The sequence below is a fragment of the Asterias amurensis genome, chromosome 6 (assembly GCF_032118995.1).
Source record: "Asterias amurensis chromosome 6, ASM3211899v1".
Lineage (NCBI taxonomy): Eukaryota > Metazoa > Echinodermata > Asteroidea > Forcipulatida > Asteriidae > Asterias > Asterias amurensis.
The window spans coordinates 26,150,629-26,166,113 of record NC_092653.1 but is presented as its reverse complement, the minus strand read 5'-3'; positions in this window follow the sequence as shown (position 1 = coordinate 26,166,113).

Genomic DNA, 15,485 nt, shown 5'->3' with positions numbered 1-15,485 from the left:
AAGAGTCACATAGCAGTACCGGCTAGCTGATAAGACAAGTACAAAACAAAATTAATTCAATTTCAATGAAGAAGACAAAAATAACAAATCATCCCAAAAAGTTTCGTTTCTTTCATTTGGTGGCTTAGTTCTTAAATTCATCTTATAAACAACTCGCTTCAGGCGCTCTTTTGCGTCTTTATTTTGGCAAATTCTTTTGCACACTCGATTCGTCCGTTCACTAAACGACCGATACCATATAAGGCCATTTGACAACAGCGCCCTCTGTTGTTCAGTGAATTGTGTTAGACTGGTTCGCTCGGCCCCAGCGCCTTCAGATAAACTGGCGTGTAAATCATATTGCGCAATGTAGGTTTGCGCTACTAGCGCGCGTGTAATGATGGGTGCGAGGGAATCTCTGTTGCGCTCGATGTGTGGTGAAAGTTGAATACGGAACTTATTTGTGTCAATAAAAAAATATTGAACTTGAGTTAAAAAAGGGCACAACGGCCAACGGGGAGAAAATTGTATTTTTGTGGTGGCGATGCTCAAAACCGTATTTTTTTTGCAAAACCCGTACACCCGTATTTTTTACAAAAACCCGTACGCAATACGGGAAAAACGTACTAGTTGGCATGTCTGCCACAGGTACTCATTTATACCCCTGAAATAGCAACAACCATTCAATTTCATGACATACAGTTTGACTACCATAGAAACTTTGTATTGATCACAACCAATGCTGTGACGTTTGAACATTTTTTATGATTGACTTGAGTTGAGAAAAGCAAACAATGTTTGATAGATACAGTATATATCAAATAAAAGCAAGCTAGAAAATCTACCAGAGCCGAACTACACAGCCCAGAGGCACTTTATCATGACCAAGATACTAAGGTGAACATGATCCTGTCTGACCCATCCCATCCCATGTACCCTAAGTTTTTGTTAAAGTCATCGGCGGGAGGATCTCCTTGGACACAATGCTACAACTCCTTTGTCCCTGGACTGCAATTCATGTTTGCAATGGTTCTTAGGTTAGCTGCACTGTGTTTTATGCGTTGTCAGTTTACAGGACCTCGCTTGTGTACATTTTACCTTGTATATAAATATTGCTGTGAATCATTTTTAATCCATGCCGGAAACATATTTTTATACCTGATATTCTTAATTTGATCTGTCTGTTTATTGTTATAAAACTTTTAGTGTTTTAGTACTGTTTGAATCAAGGCCAGTTTTAATTTCCCCAGTGTGGGATTATCTATCTAAACCTCAGATTTGATTGTGGTAATGGAGTGGATTAAATCCTTATTTTCATTGAATACTTTTTGACTCTCACCCTGATAACCAACCAAGAGTACCTTTTGCAAAGTGTCATCTGATATTTACAACAATAAATCTCTGACTAAATAATTTCTAGGAAACTTACTTTGTGGTATGTCAACAGTTTCCTTCTGGTGTCCCTTACTGGCATAGATCACCACTCTGCTATTCCCAGCGTCAGCCAATGCCATCTCATTCCCAGGTACAAAGACATCAATATCCAAAGCCGCATTGATTCCTTCATCAAACTCCCAACAAAGCTCCCACTTTGGCTCATCCGTAGGCTCCTTCATAATCAGATTATCCAGGGAGATGTCACAAACCCCTAGAGTGAATCTCAGATGGTCTAGGGTCGAGTCTATCTTGGGTTGATGTTGATCTTTGGGTAATTTCAAGTCCTTACTGATTGTTGAATAGCCTGCAAGGATGTCATTTAAATACAGGTGACAGTTTCCACTTTAATTCAATCTGAAGACAGAAAACACACATTTAAAATAAATTGTTTTGCCTTGTATTTATCATTAGTACAGACTAACTGAATCCTTGCCTAATGGTGCTAAGCACAAGTTCATTTCATGCTTAGAGTCACATAGCAGTACAGGCTAGCTGACTCCTTGCCTAATGGTGCTAAGCACAAGTTCATTTCATGCTTAGAGTCATAGCAATACCGGCTAGCTGACTCCTTACCTAATGGTGCTAAACACAAGTTCATTTCATGCTTAGAGTCACATTGCAATATCGGCTAGCTGATTCCTTACCTAATGGTGCTAAGCACTTGAAGTTCATTTCATGCTTAGAGTCACGCAGCAATACCGGCTAGCTGGACTCCTTGCCTAATGGTGCTAAGCACAAGTTCATTTCATGCTTAAAGAGTCGCATAGCAATACCGGCTAGCTGACTCCTTGCCTAATGGTGCTAAGCACAAGTTCATTTCATGCTTAAAGAGTCGCATAGCAATACCGGCTAGCTGACTCCTTGCCTAATGGTGCTAAGCACAAGTTCATTTCATGCTTAGAGTCACATAGCAATACCGGCTAGCTGACTCCTTGCCTAATGGTGCTAAGCACAAATTCAGATCATGCTTAGAGTCACATAGCAGTACAGGCTAGCTGACTCCTTACCTAATGGTGCTAAGCACAAGTTCAGATCATGCTTAGTCACATAGCAGTTACAGGCTAGCTGACTCCTTGCCTAATGGTGCTAAGCATAAGTTCATTTCATGCTTAGAGTCATAGCAATACCGGCTAGCTGACTCCTTGCCTAATGGTGCTAAGCACAAGTTCAGATCATGCTTAGAGTCACATAGCAGTACAGGCTAGCTGACTCCTTGCCTAATGGTGCTAAGCATAAGTTCATTTCATGCTTAGAGTCATAGCAATACCGGCTAGCTGACTCCTTGCCTAATGGTGCTAAGCACAAGTTCATTTCATGCTTAGAGTCGCATAGCAATACCGGCTAGCTGACTCCTTGCCTAATGGTGCTAAGCACAAGTTCATTTCATGCTAAGAGTCACATAGCAATACCGGCTAGCTGACTCCTTGCCTAATGGTGCTAAGCACAAGTTCATTTCATGCTTAGAGTCACATAGCAATACCGACTAGCTGACTCCTTGCCTAATGGTGCTAAGCACTAGTTCATTTCATACTTACAGTCAAAGCAATACCGGCTAGCTGACTCCTTGCCTAGTGGTGCAAAGCACAAGTTCATTTCATGCTTAGAGTCACATAGCAATACCGGCTAGCTGACTCCTTTCCTAATGGTGCTAAGCACAAGTTCAGTTCATGCTTGGAGTAATAAAGCAATACCGGCTAGCTGACTCCTTGCCTAATGGTGCTAAGCACAAGTTCATTTCATGCTTAGAGTCACATAGTAATACCTGCTAGCTGACTCCTTGCCTAATGGTGCTAAGCACAAGTTCATTTCATGCTTAGAGTCATATAGCAATACCTGCTAGCTGACTCCTTGCCTAATGGTGCTAAGCACAAGTTCATTTCATGCTTAGAGTCGCATAGCAATACCGACTAGCTGACTCCTTGCCTAATGGTGCTAAGCACAAGTTCATTTCATGCTTAGAGTCGCATAGCAATACCGGCTAGCTGACTCCTTCCCTATATATTTTTGTCAGTACTGTGTGTTGACAATAGTCTTTCATGTCAAAGAACATGGACTAGTGATCGCACAATGAACATGCAATATGGAAACAATGAGCACAGTTTGTGGTGAACACAACAATACATTAGGAGTGATGAACTTGTAAAAAGCCCTTGATACAATCAAGGTTAAATAAGGGAATCAATGTGTGGTGAAGAGGTTTCAACTAGTGGTTTAATCCCAACGAGGCCTGGTTCTTGATAATTTTACCAAGACGAAGTCCAGGTAAATTATAAGGAACCAGGCCTCGGCGGGTTTAAACCACTAGTTGAAAACTGATTCAACACACTTTGATTCCCATTTATAAATACCTTTTCGGTCAAAAACATCAACACTTTTTGGCCAAAAAGTAAAACAAATGCAAAAAATTATAATTGTTCAATAATTTCTTTCAACACAACACCCCTCCAGCTATGAAATGGTAAAGCCCTCCGCCGCCCTCGGGTAAACAACTCCTTATAAGGGAATGCTGTGCGCGCCGCGCGTATCGCGTGATGTGGCACAACTGTTTCAGCCTATGCTCTCGACCAATAGGAATGAAGAAACTGTCTTATAAGAACAGGTGCAAGGTCGCGTGTCACGCCCATGAATTAACACTTTTTACCGGTCATAAACAAAGGTTTATCACCAATAGGAATAGCGAAACTGTCTGAGGTATTTATGAATTATGTATTAGGTCTTCGGACCTTTCAGCTATGGGTAAATTATGGTGCAATCCTGTATTTTATATTATTTAGTCACATAGCCATGACTTGTCTCAAACAATTTTGTGATAAAATCACAGCAGTTAAAAGTGTTAAAACAAAAATGTACACCAGAGTTCTTACTTGCCCAATTGGGGATAACTTTCCGTATGGCGCCACCACTTTTTCACTCATTTTTACAAAAAGGGATATCTCATTGAGGTAAATTAGATACTATATTTCATTTCGAATGAAAAGTGGTGGCGCCATACGGAAACTTTTCCCCAATTGGTGCTAAGCACAAGTTTATCTCATGCTAGGTCCATTGTGCTCATCAAAATCTCACAGTCACAGGTATGACTATTCACTCATTGCCTTATAAATGGTTCTTAGCACAGGTTCAAAAAATGTCTCGCATAGCTAGCTGGCCTCTGAACTTGGCATCTATGCCTATCTAGAAGGTATCCAGAATCCCACCCAAGCACTGTGATTTTGTCCCCATTTTGGCACGCAGTAGAATCCCAAATAGCAATATCACATGATCTATCAAGTGACTGAAGGAGAAATAAACAATCTACCACCAGACGATAGTTGGGTTTTGAACTTTCGAGGTCAACTCAAAGGATGTTGTTTCGTTGACTCTCTTGTGAAAAGTTTCCATATTTTGTAAAAATGAGTGAAAAAAGTGGTGGCGCCATTCCCTCTTTGGATTTTTGGTAAATTACTGCAGTAGCTAGAGAGTCAGTCTGTAGTGTCAGTTGATCTATGGGCGATTCCATGAAAAGGTGGAATTTTCTTAGAAAAATGAAATTGCTCCCAGAATTGAATTTTTATCTTTATATCATTTCAAACCTGTCCAAGTGTCAGGGGAATTTTTTTTATTCTGTTCGGATTTGTTAACTGTGAAAAAAAATTACTTTTCCAATAATGCACTTTGGTGGGAAAAAAGTAATGTTTTTTATGGTTTTATCAATTTGACCTATTTTTATAGTCAGTATCAATTTTCTTTAAAAAAGTATAAATGAGAGCATGTATGGGCAGTATTCTTTTAGAAAAAATAATGTAAAATTTCAATACAACTCAATGTACACTTATGTCAACACGTGGTTTGAGGTACTCTCAGAGAGCGTAACGCGTGTTACCAAAACACACCCTTTTAAATATAATTTAGTAACAACCTGGTTTCAAATGCTGCAACTTTTAATTTTCCTCCTACTAATAAGGGCTCATGTAAAAACAGTAAAAACTTAGATGAATTCTTAACCACTGCTTCACAATGAGCTTCCGAAAACTGTAACGCGTGTTACCATGTAACGCGTGTTACCAATGTAACGCATGTTACCAATGTAATGCGTGTTACCAAGCCCAATACACTGTATATAATGGTCAGATGGGCACAGCACACAGTTTAAAAACTAAAATATTCCTGCCACGCTCCATGGCCTGGTAGGCAAGCATAATGTGAATGAGGTGGAATTACTTTTCAACATCCCATGGCAAAGGACATGTCAATGGAATAAGGGGGGTCAAATTAACAGTTCTAAGCGTGGGGAGTTGTTTTTTGTGGTTAATGATCGGGATTATTTCCGTGGTGAAGTAATGCAAGTAAGTAAAGAAAATGACTTCAGTGTTTTAGGGATGCCCCTGCTTGAAGGAATTGGAAGTTGGCAAGTCCTAAAGCTGACGAAACATTTTATTTTAGGAATCATATTATTAGGAAACTTGAGAACCCGCGATAGTAAACAATCGCATGCACTACAAATTTTGGGATATATGTAGAGCAACTAAAAAAAAATGAATAAAAAGGTCTAAAGCTACTGTTTTGCTCTTCAACTATGATGTGCAACTGATATTGGTTGATAAATTTGAGAAATTGTAACTCAACAATTGAAATAACATCAATAATGTAGCAAGACAAATTGTAACGCGTGTTGCCGTAACGCGTGTTACCTTAAACTTTGTGATATGTAGAGCAAAACGTTAAGAAAAAGGTCTATTTATTTTATTGCTCTTTAAATATGATGTGCAACTGATATTGGTTGATATTTTTTGAGAATTTGTAACTCAAAAATTGAAATAACATATAAACATGTAGCTTGGAAAAACCGTAATGCGTGTTACTGTAACGCGTGTTACCGACTATTTAGCAATTTACTAAAAATGTTACACTTGGATTATTGTAATTATTGTTGTATAATAAACCTTAGCATAGTACTTGATGACAATAGAAACAAATTTGTTGTAGACTGGTTAGTTTTAGGACAAAGTTGAAATGAATTTTTTTGGTCTTTCCATTCAGCGTAACGCGTGTTACCGATTTTCGCAGAGCTCTCTCAGCTAAACCAGTTGATCTTTCACTATTGTGTGAACATGGGGATCTAGCCTAGATATTCAGGTTTTAAAATACAAAAGATGAACACTTAAATCAAAGTAGTCTTGCAGCCAGAGAATGGAGAATGATGAAGGACCCTCAAAAGCGTAACGCGTGTTACCGCGGAATCGCCCCTTTGGGGCTTTGATTCTTCTATTATTCATTCAAATGTTCGAGACAACCTACGACAGAAAGCTTTGTTCTTTGTTCTTAGCATGAAAAGCCTGGCATAAACACAAACCGTGAGTACACAGCAGAGCTTTTGTCACCGGCGGAGCTGGCACAGTCTCGCGGTAAATAATTGGAATCAAAGTTTGGGGTCGAAATCGGAAAATAATTATGTATAAATTTCTATCGAATAAACAAACGATTGATCCGACGTCCTTTTTCCGATCCAGAATTACTTCTCTTCATTAAAAAAGAACTGATGCGGTGAATTCTTCTTGAATTGTATAATATTGTTATCCTTATATTGTTTTTATGAGACTCGAAAACCGAACAACTACTGGAAAAATTGAAGATTTCTTACCTCTCTTTAATAGTCTTACTTTTCTTTCGGGCAGACGACTTTGACGGGGAAACATTTCACAGTCTGTTAGAGCGCCCTCAATTTAGAGGGCGCTATATCGATATTGCGATAAGAAACTGTCAGAGCAATCGTTAACTGCGGTCACTCAACCAAGGCGTTACACATTCGTGAAAATATAGCGCCCTCAAGTTAATAAACAACGGGTGGGTGGGTGCAGCTGAAGCCGTGGCCGTGTTTTGAGTAGCAGACTACGATACAACTCTTTTGAACATGTGTATGGGGCGTCACCAACATTTTAGTCTCGTCTCAAGACAGCAATTGGTAGTGGTTGCAGTATTACCAGAAATCGACCACTAAATGTATATAGCGCCCTCATAGAAGAACTAACAACGCCGGGTGGGTGCAGCCGCTGTCGCCGTGTTTAGAGTAGCAGACTACGATACAACTCTTTTGAACATGTGTATAGGGGCTTCATCAACATTTTAGTCTCGTCTCAAGACAACAATTGGTAGTGGTTGCAGTATTATCAGAAATCGACCACTAAATGTATATAGCGCCTTCATAGAAGAACTAACAACGCCGGGTGGGTGCAGCCGCTGTCGCCGTGTTTTGAGCTGCAGACTACGATGCAACTCTTTTGAACAATGTGTATGGGGCTTCATCAACATTTTAGTCTCATCTCAAGACACGTTTTGGTAGTGTTTCAGTACAAAACTCCTCACTGCGATGTAAAAACAAAATTACTTAAAGGGACACACCGGCCGAATTGGGCTATTTGGGCTACAAAATAGACTAAGATATGACTTCAACTGTCTTCCAGGAATGAAGAAGAACAGTCCTTAAAAAAAATCATCAAATTTAGCCGTTTTTGAGCATTTTAAGACAAAAACGCAGGTCGCGTGATTGTTCTAACTAAAAAGTGGTACAACAGTCACGTGACCTTCCGGGCTAGTTTTACTTTCAGCCGTCTAAAGTAACTTACTTAACCAAATTTAAATCTTTTTTTTACAAAATTATTTACGAATAATTGACGAAAAAGATCATGTATTCAAATTATCGCTACAAAATGTAAATAATGGGGAAAAATCTAACGTAAGATTCACATTCAAAGAGTCCGTGTAACGGAAGCGTTATATGGCCGCTTTGGTTTTTTAAAATCATTTTTCGCTAATTACGTGACATTTTGATGATTTTTTTTTTACAGCAACCATCTATCTATAAAAACATTATTTATGATTCTACACCCCTCAATTGCGTAAACGGTGAGCCGGTGTGTCCCTTTAATGCCAATAACAAATTTCCTGGATATAGGAAGTACAAGAGTTTTGGCAATATCTCAAAAGAAGTATAAGAAGCAATACCGCGGTAACACTTCTCAGACTGTGTCTTTCTCTAGGGATTATTCTTATAGTTTTGGCGATAAAGAAGTACAGCAGCTTTGGGTTAAAGTACAATGTGATATGAGAAATGTTTCACTAATGGCAAAACATTGCAATGTCTTTTACAGGGGTAATTTTAATATTTTACTATGTTAATTCTATATCACACAGTTGTTTCTTGTTTCACATGATCAAGGTATTTATTTCACACTAAAGCCATGTACATAAACCTGGCAAAATAAAATGAACATTTTAAACAAGTACTATACACGGAACGGGCAAAAAACATTTCAAAGTAAAGTGATTGATAGTTATGGTAATAGGCCTAAGGGCCTACTGAAAGTAATTAGGTCAGAAGACAATACCAGTATGAAAACAAGGAGTTGCTACATAAATTGGTTTAGACATTATCGCAAATGCTTGGTACGCATGCATAGCGATCAAGTTTGATTGTGAGCTGGATCAGCACGCACCTCATTCAACAGCGAGGGCTTCCCAAAAGAATTTGCGAAAAGGTCTTTGATGACATTAGTTAACAACAGGGTGGAGCACGTGAAGGTTGTCATCTTCCACCCCACAACAGTTAAAGGGATCATAATACATCAAAGTGTGTAACCATAACGATTGCTTCATTGGAAATGTTACCCCCTTTGATACCTAGCCTACGGAGTAAAAAACCAGAGATAACAAATACTCTGGAAAACCCCGCTTAAATTTATCTACAATAACTATGACTTAGAAAATGCTTTTAAACAAAGTTGTTGATCATGATAATGCGGTTAAAGAAAATTGTATAAACCATTTTCTTGCAGTAAAACCAACTAATGAGTTTCCTTTGTTTAAGATAAGATACATTATATACTTTCAATTAATATCCTATATTGGAAGTCATGACTACTTGGCTAGCTCCCTTTGTCTGCAGAGTGAAGAAACACTCTTGTGAGAAAGTACTCTGTCTAACCCAGCATCAAATAGATATCAAACTTGTCATCACTTTTGTAATTATAAAAACCTTGTTAACAAGTACTCTCAACTTTAAAACTGTTGTGAATAGTATATCAATTACCAATCTTAGTGTGGCATTTTGCCACATAATTAACACCAGATAATAAACTAATCGCATGTCCTTTGTATTAAAAATAATACCCTCATTATAACGAGCACTCTCAACTATAGAACTTGCATGATATAACAATTACCGATCCAAATGTTACATTAATGCATCATAATTAACATCAGATAATATAAATAATGTGACCATTGTAAACATACATTGTAAGTAATTAACATATTAATGAGAACTCAAATACCCTCAAAAAACTAATCTCATAGCCATTGTCATTAATTAGCATATTAACAAGGACTCAAATTCACTCAATACACAACAGACAATGCCATGACCATTGTAATTAATTAGCATATTAATGATGACTCAAATAACATCAATAAACATAATGTCATGACTATTGTAATTAATTAGCATATTAATGAGGAGTAAAATACCCTCAACAATCATACAATGCCATGACCATTGCAACTAATTAGCATATTAACGAGGACTCAAGTTCACTCAATACACAACAGACAATGCCATGACCATTGTAATTAATTAGCTAATTGATGAGGAGTATACCCTCAATAATTATACAATTCCAAAACCTCAATAAGAGTTACTGAACCTTATGTGTGTCACAATATACATGTCCTTAAATAATAACTAATAAAAAGAACATGGTGGCCACCATGTGGGGGTACCCCAAGGACACTAATAATATTGTTTGGATAAAATAACTGAAGGACAGAGTGACACACAATAAAAGTTACCATTCATATTTAATACAATATTCAAATTCAGTAAAACTAAACTTTATTAGTTTGTAATGTTAAACCAATCATATACACTTCCTGACAAGCTTGTTGTCTTTATATTTGTAATGAGTTACCTCTAACCTTAAGTTGTTTCATAATTGTAATGAGCAATTGCATTACAAATTTACCTAACTTGTTTCATGCTTGTAATGCAGTAGTTCATTAAGCACTTGAAACTTTTACATACTTGCAATAAGGTACTTTATTGCAAGTATGTTATAATTGCATGAGTGTAATGAAAGTACCTCATTACAAACATGCAATCCTGATGTGAATACATTAACTTGTAAGGAATTCTATCACTACAAGTTATTATGTATTCTGTCTACAAACTTGTAATGAAGTACGATCATTACAAGTAAGTTGACCTCGGCAGCTTGAAGCAGGAACTTCATCACATCAAGACATCACTACAACTCAACGACTAGAAGACCTTCAATTCCTGCAGCCAGCTCAAGCCATTCCTCATCACACCAGACAAAAGTCCACAGTTCAAGGCTACCACCATGACAAATCAGCTGTCATCAAACATACACACAAACAAGATGCCAAGCTCATCGCACCAGTCCAGTTCTGCACCAACGCAGAGTCAGGGATGCCATCGAGATACAAGCACATCACACAGTTCCACAAGACATCAGGTTTTTCATTTACGACATCTGATTACCCATACTCAAGCCAACCCTTCCACCAGCAGCCCACCACAGTAATTCACACTCCAACTCACTAGCATCACAGGTCAAAAACAGCTTGGATCCTTCCGCCCCAATATGCATCCCCTCCAGTGCTACTTAAGCTCCACCACGACTACTAGTCCAGCTTTCTCCTGAAGACAAGCAGAGTCTACTGTTTGAAATGTCGAGACCACACAGGCTCTTTTCAGAGTCAACACTAACACAAACGAGATTTACACATTGTTGTACACACAAGTTTACTATAATACTTATAGTTTCTTCCTATTTATCCACACCATGCAAAGCTTCAAACAATACTAATATTCAAGTCATTGTTCCACAATAAGAAAACTCTGTGTTCGTGAGTTCAATCTGCAGATGAATCCGGATGATCATGCTGTAATATCAAGATCCATTGGAAGATTTGTTCAATGTTGTTCATGCTCTTGGAAAGTCAACTCATTGGTCGAAGTACATCCTTAGTAACAGTCAAAGCTGGTGGATATGACCTTTGATGAGGACAGTCATCATGAAGAAACAATCCTCTTTACAAAGACTGTGTTGAAGCAACAGTTTTATTGGTGCTGCATAATGTGGCTCAGCATCTTGACGTAACCAGCTCTTAGTTGTTCCACTCTGTTCATCCTGTAATATGATATAAAACAAAACGAAAATAAAAAAGATTTATAAGTTAAATTTGTGTGTATAAGCAAAGTTTATTTTCTGCACTTTAGTGGATTTCTCAAATATCAAAGCAAGCTTATAGTCCTTTCACACAAGAGCACTTTAGCAAGGGTCCCTTGCTATTGTAGCCTGGTGGTAAAATTTAACAAAATGTTCCTTGTGTGAAAGGACAACCATGTTTTTCGTCTGTCCAAGTTCTCTTGCAAAATCTTGTCAAACATTTCTACATTTTACAACCAGGCTAAAATTAAGCAAGAGACCCCAGTTAAGTTGCTGTCATGTGAATAGCACTTTAGCTTAAAGAGATCTTACCTTAAAGGATCCTGATAAGTAGGTGTAGAAATACTTGATGTATCTCTCTTTGTGTTGTGATGTCACATCTTCATGGTCCATGTTGACAGGATGGCAGAAAAGTAGTCATCACAATCACCTGTATGTAAGTAATAGTTGAGCAAGAGGTTGTCTTCAGCCGACACCATCTCAGGAACCTCTCCTGGTCGCTTTCCACGCTCCCTACAGCATCAGCATCTTAAGCTCAGTTGTTTCTGGTTGTGTGGTGCGTCCTTCTTCAGTTGATCTACGAATGTTAGTCTACCCCTACCCTTGCTCCTGTTTTCAGCGATGGGTTCCAAGAGAAGTAGGGGCTCACAGCCGGGAGCTCTAGATGGCGGATACAGTGGCCAGCCAGCCTCATTCTTCATTTCCTGATCTTGACAGATACTCTTGGTTGGGCATCAAAGAGCTGGAAATTGGGCATAGATGGTCCAAGTTTACATCAAGGGCCATTGGTAGCATTCTTGTATAGACGCCATCTAGCGCTCTTCCTTGAGCTGCATCAAGATCAGCACAATTTGCACCACCAGACTGAAGAGAAAGAATGACTTCTAGGGGAGCGCCATCTGTAAGAAAGTTGTAAACACATCAGTACAAACCATATAGAGACTAATATAATGAAATCATCTAATGGTCAACACTGGACTACTGCTTTAAAATCAAATCACAAAACAAGCTCAAAAATTGAGTTCAATCACTACTTTTCTAAGTTTCTGTCATCTCAAAGACGCAGACTGTTAAAAAGATTGACGCAACAAACTCTCTGCACAATCCTTTCAAGTTATGTTATTCCATGTGTAAAAACTGTTTTAGTTTCTTGTGAAGAAAAGTATGGTTACCATTATTACATCTGTTGATGATCCATTAGACTGCAATGCATTCTCTCATCCAACCAGGGAGACAGGAACACTTCTCTATGAAGCCAGGCATCCAGCTGTCGTCATCTAGGCCCTTCGTAATCGGCAGATGGACATCACCAGAACGAACGCAGACACTCTGGGTTAGGATGTGCAGTTTCCATTAGACTCCGTACTTCACAGGCAGATGGTTCCGCATTTCACCATTGCAGTAAATAAAAGACAAAAAATAGATACATTCAGAAAATGCACTTCAAAATAGAATTATTACATTTAGTTTTGGAATATTTCAAGTGAATATAAACGTGGATTTGAGTTTTTCAATCATATTATTTGTTAGGGTTTCTTTTTTTGAATTTTTAGAGTTAAATATTTCTATTCCACTCGTTTGTTTGCATTTAGCAAATCATAAAAACTTGTGAATTTTTCATTAAACTTTGATGAACACATTCCAGAGGAAAGAAAGGAATGTTCATGTTTTGTTAAGGGTTGACTGTATGGTTTTATTGAGCTAGTTTTGTTTGGGCATTCAAAATAAGCCACATGAAGTTTTCAAATGCACTTTTTACGACTAAATACTTGTGGACAATACTGTATTTTACTTTCTTAAGTCATCTTACCTGGAAACTTGCATCCTCAGACCTTAAGACACCCTCGTCCTCTTCCCCTGATGCCCTTTGGTAGCCATTATCCTTGTGACATCACCTGTATATGGAGAATAATTCAATAACTGCATCACTAAGTTAGTTCAAAAATTGAGTTCCGTCGCTGCTTTTCATCAACAAGTTTGAACTATTTCTGTCATATCAAAGACACAGATTGTTGAAAAAAGATTGGTGCAACAAACTTTCTGCACAATCCTTTCAAATTATGTCAATCCATGTGTAAAAACTGTTTGAGTGTCTTGTGAAGACAAGTATGGTTGCCATTATTACATCTGTTGTTGATCCATTAGACTGCAATGCATTCTCTCATCCACCAGGGAGACACGAACACTTTGCTGTGTAGCCAGGTATCCATCTGTAGTCATCTAGGCCCTTGGATATCGGCTGTTAGATGTCATCAGCACATACGCAGACGCCTTTGAAGTCGTCATAGCCCTGTATTGGACTCCGTATCTCATAGGCAGATGGTTCCGCAGTTCACCATTGCAGAATAAAAGACAAAAACAGATACATTCAGAAAATGCACTTCCAAACAGAGTTATTCCATTTAGTTGAGGAATATTTCAAGTGCACAATAAGTGGGTTTGTGAGTTTTACGATCATAATTTGTGAGGGTTTCTTTCTCTGAATTTTGAGAGAGTCAAATATTTCTCATCAACTCATTTGTTTGCATTTAACAAACCATCAACAACTTGTGAATTTTTCATTAAACTTTGATAAACACATTCCAGAGGAAAGAAAGGAATGTTCATGTTTTGTCAAGGATTTACTGCATGGTTTTATTGAGCTAGTTTTGTTAGGGCTTTCAAAAAAAGCCACATGAACTTTTCAAAAGCACTTTTTATGACCGAAATTACTAAAACTGTATTTTACTTTCTTAAGTCATCTTACCTGTAAACATGCATCCTCAGACCATAAGACACCCTCGTCCTCCTTCCATGATCCTTAGTAGCCATTATCCTTGTGACATCACCTGTATATGGAGAATCATTCAACAACTGCATCACTGAGTAAGTTCAAAAGTTGAATTCAGTCGCTGCTTTTCAACAAGTTTGAACTATTTATGTCATCTCAAAGACATGGATTGTTGTAAAAAGATTGACGCAACAAACTTTCTGGGCAATCCTTTAAAGTTATGTTATAACATGTGTAAAATCTGTTTTAGTTTCATGTCAAAACAAATATAGTTGCCATTATTACATCTGTTGTTGATCCATCAGACTGCAATGCATTCTCTCATCCACCAGGGAGACAGGAACACTCCTCTATGAAGCCAGGCAACCAGCAGTTGTCTTCTTGGTCATCGGCGGATGGACGTCACCAGCACGAACGCAGACGCCATTGATGGGGAGTTTTCATTGGACTCCGTACTTCACAGGCAGTTGGTTTCGCATTTCACCATTGCAGTAAATAAAAGACAAAAAATAGATACATTCAGACAGTAATAACTTATACTGTATTTTACTTTCTTAAGTCGTCTTACCTGTAAACATGCATCCTCAGACCATAAGACATCCTCATCCTCCTTCCATGATCCTTGGTAGCCATTATCCTTGTGACATCACCTGTATATGGAGATATGTAACATGAAATCACCGGACAGATAAAATGTGTCTGTACATTCCCAAGAGGAATGTCTGTGTCAGTCATATTAACTCAGATGTAATGACATTTGGATTGAATGATCAGAGTTTCAAAATAAAATGAACAATTTATGTACAATAATTTATTGACTATATGTATTTAAAAATATGACTCATCCACAATTTTTTATTTCTACAAAAGGGCATCAAACATAATGGCATTTAACGCCATTAGAGTATGAAGTCAGACACACTTTTTCCCCCCAAAGAAAGCATTTTACTATCAATTTTAAAAATAGTGGACTGCAATTCAATTTGACCTTTGAGGGAACCCCTCTTTAACAAAAATTAACAAAATATCATACTTTCTGGATTTTTTTTACAAATTACGGTCCTGCATGGACT